General features: G+C 41.3%; 1 long non-coding RNA gene across 1 annotated transcript; it reads right to left on the bottom strand.

The window, feature by feature from the left end:
• Positions 1–1,020: 1,020 nt before the first annotated feature.
• On the bottom strand, positions 1,021–1,403 carry LOC113032645 (uncharacterized). Its single transcript, XR_003273914.1, has 2 exons — positions 1,234–1,403; positions 1,021–1,154 (listed from the first exon to the last, which is right to left on the bottom strand). It is a non-coding gene; the product is annotated as an uncharacterized LOC113032645 (long non-coding RNA).
• Between the last annotated feature and the right edge of the window lie 2,203 nt (positions 1,404–3,606).

Below are 3,606 nucleotides of genomic sequence, written 5' to 3'. Positions count from 1 at the left end.
ATGAGCTGATCTGGACAGCTCACTTGTTCTGTTCACTTTCAGGGGCTGTTTGAGTCCTTAATGCAAATCCTGTCACCAAAAAATAAATGCTTTGAAATATAACTTTATTCATCAGAGTGCTCCAGCACTGCAGGGAATTTGGGATTCATGGGAAAGCAGTCACTATATCCTCCGTAGAGTGACAGAGAAATTTAGAGTTCATTATATAATTTATAGACTTTGTTTCACAGGCCTCACTTTCTGATTAGTAGCTGCTTTTTTCTTTTTTTATGTTGTTGTTGTGTCTACATCTGTCTCAACTTACATCAAGTATTCAGTCAGTTATGCTTCCCAGAACATTCTCCAGAGAAGTGGTACCTTTTCATCTGTGAGCATTTATTCTAAATGCTGTCTAAGCGTGTTGTGTTACAGGCCGCTGAGGCAACTGTCAGTTGTCAAGTTATGTTTCTGCTCCTCCTTCTTGTATTAAGGTGGTTCAAAGGGGCCTCTTTAGAAACTGTGTTGCCTTAGTTTAATAATGATAAAAGAACAAAGAAACAAAAAACTTACACATTCAGTAATGCATTTGAGAATTAGTGCCAGTTTTGCTTTGTGTCAGCTATATGTGTGTAAGCAGCAACTGTGACCATTTTTATGTGAACTAATATACAGAAATGTTGGGTTTGACATTTTGGTCATTAAATTATTCACTTTCAATAAAACTGTTTTACAAAAAAGCAAAAAACCTCCAAAAACCCCAAAAATCACTTGGACAAAGAAGTAACAATTGCAAAATTTTAGCTAATGCTAACCATGGCTGGCTAGCTTGGAAGTATCCATAATTCTCTAGAATATGGATGGCAATTGTGGAAGTCAAAATATCACCTAATCTAAAATGCAGCACGGTGGTGCAGTGAGTAGTGATTAAATCTCACAGTAAGAAGGTCCTGGAGTGAAATGCACCTGTTGGTTGTAGCATGTCTATATAGGATTTATATTTATTGTCACGGAGGAGCAGGGAGGACTCGGCGCAGACTGAAATCTCAGAAAAACAGGTTTATTTACACACTCCAGGTGCACTATATACAGGTGAAGGAGAAGGGGGCCAGGGTTCCCAGGGGTGCAGAGCGGGGTCGGGAAAAGCGTCCAGAGTCTCCAAACCAAACACGAGAAATCTGCATACAGAGAACAAGGGTTAGCACGGAACTTTCACGGACAGAGCTCAAAACTGGCTGAGGCTAAAGTAGCACTGACGAGCGTTATTCAATAGTCCAGCGGCGAGGTGCTCTCAGTCACTGCCTTAAGTAGCGGGAGCAAACAAGGTGAGGAGCCACAGGTGATTGCCTACAGGTGGTGGAGGCCGGGAGCTCACAATGAGCTCCGCCCAGGCAGCGAGCAGAGAGAGAGGAGAGAGAGAAAAGACAAAACATAACATGTAGCCACACAGGGCCAGCCGAGCAGGCACGGGGACCATGACATTTATTGTCTTTTGGTTATAGAAAATGATGATACATTACATCCGTTTGGCAAAGGCCCGAAACAGTGAGCAGTAAGGTAGAAAATAAGGCACTAGTATCAGTAGAGTGTTGTGTCTGGTGAAAATGCATTTGCAAATGTTGGTAAGGGTAAGTTATAATAAAAAGCCGTGGGGATATCAGTTTATTATTTATGACATCTGCATAGCAAATCTTTAGCAAATGGATTATAGAAGTGCTAATGGCTCCCATGAATAGTTCATAAACAATACACAGCATATTGTTTGAATAAATGATAACCATTAATGCAGCTGCCCTTTGGTTGGACTGGGATCATGGGATCTGTGGGAGTTGAAGAATGTTAAACGTGCCTCTGTGTCAGGCCTGCTCATGAATCGCTTTGGTGGCACGTCTGGACATGCATATGATACCTGAATGAATGTTTTAGGATTTATCTAGCGCAAACATGTATGCATCAATCTTTTTAGACCCACTTATTTAGCAGTACAGACTCATGTAAAACATTTATCACACTTAGCATCTTTTCTGTCACATTTATACATGTCAAGTGAAAATCTTTCAGAGCTGCAAATACAGCATGAACATGTACGGGCACGTGAAAAAGTAAAGTTTTGATGGTTGAGCTGCCTGCCATCACAGCTTTCACATATTATTCCTCATGTTACATTATTTACATATTGGGGAACAGAGAATACCAGCTCTTTCTTTGGATGGGGACCATGCAAAAAATGTGCGCGTGTGGTGGCTGCAGTTTTCCAACATGCCATGTGGGAAGGCTATTTCTTCGTGACATCTCTCAGTAGCTATGTCTAAACGAAACACATTCTCCGGGATGAGTAATCTCAGTTCTTCCATAGCGTAATCAAAATTAACCTTCGTGCTGCTTTGCTGAGATGACGGATTGGGTGAGGGAGGAAGAACCTTTGCACACATCAATCGAGCTGCATGTAGACACCAGAAAAACACAGCAATATGAATGCTAACTTACTGAGTTCAGAGATCTGCTGGGAGAAGCACATTTCTAAGTGACTGCTGCCAGAAAGCAAGTCATATGAGGAAGGTTGTTCAAGCCAGTGGTGCTTAACTAACCCAACTTTAGAAGAAATCGGTAGGAAAAGCTTTAATACGCATTATTTTAATGTATTATGGAACACTGGGTCTTCTGAAACGTCCCTTCAGATTTTTTCTCCAGAGCATAAAACATGAATCTCTCTGAAAGCAGATTTTGTTTGAGTAATGCCTCCATTATACTCCGTTGCGGACACAGACACGAACAGCTGGAGACCTGACAGTTGAGCAGTCATTCCTGTTATATTACTTTGAAGATCTGCTTGAAATCCCCCACCCGGGGTGCATGCGCAGTTGGTGCACTGTAATGTAAATTGTCCACAGACGAGTTCACGAGGTCACAAAAACTAGGCGGGCACGCGGACTTAAGTACAGACCCTCGTGCTCACCATCTGATGACGAATTTATGTCGCTAAAACCCGAGCAGACCCTAGCTGACTTGTAGACGTGGAAAATATAATTGATGTTTAAGAATGAGTCAGCTGCAGCTTGCAGTGGTCTGCTTTGGAAGTTCCTGAAAATGTAATTTAAAGATGTTTTCAAGTTCAGGGAACAGACTCTTCCAAAGGTTGTAACTGTCCTGAAGAGGATAATGATAGAGGTATAAGTTGTTAAAGAAAGGGCACAGTTGGAGAGTTTAAAAAAAGGCAGTTTTTACACTTGGGCTCAGAGTGAAGGCTGAAGCGCAGCTGTCATTCTCAAAGTTAAGAGAAAGAGAGCAGGTAGAAATAGATGTGAAAGAGGCTCCTTTCCATCACAAAGAGACAAAGCAGAGAGTTAATACCACATGAGAAGAAAATAACTAATTATTGAAATGAAAAGACAGGCCGATCATGCAGAGGTCACTTTGTCTCTCTTTTGACTCTCATTTTCTTTTCCCTGATGGTTTCTTTGTGCTTTCATAGCCACCTGTCCTGTGTGTGCCATTTGCATTGTCGCCAGAAAAGGTCACTGCGTTTACTGTCACATGGTGTTACATAACAGTTCCCGCCTTAAATTTCCCTGCTCACAATAACAAATTCAAACCAGAGTAACATTGTTTGATTATTTATTTATTTATTTT

Source organism: Astatotilapia calliptera, chromosome 11 (genome assembly GCF_900246225.1).
Source record: "Astatotilapia calliptera chromosome 11, fAstCal1.2, whole genome shotgun sequence".
NCBI lineage: Eukaryota > Metazoa > Chordata > Actinopteri > Cichliformes > Cichlidae > Astatotilapia > Astatotilapia calliptera.
Note: the sequence above shows the minus strand (reverse complement) of the source record. Positions and strands in the feature narration are given on the sequence as shown.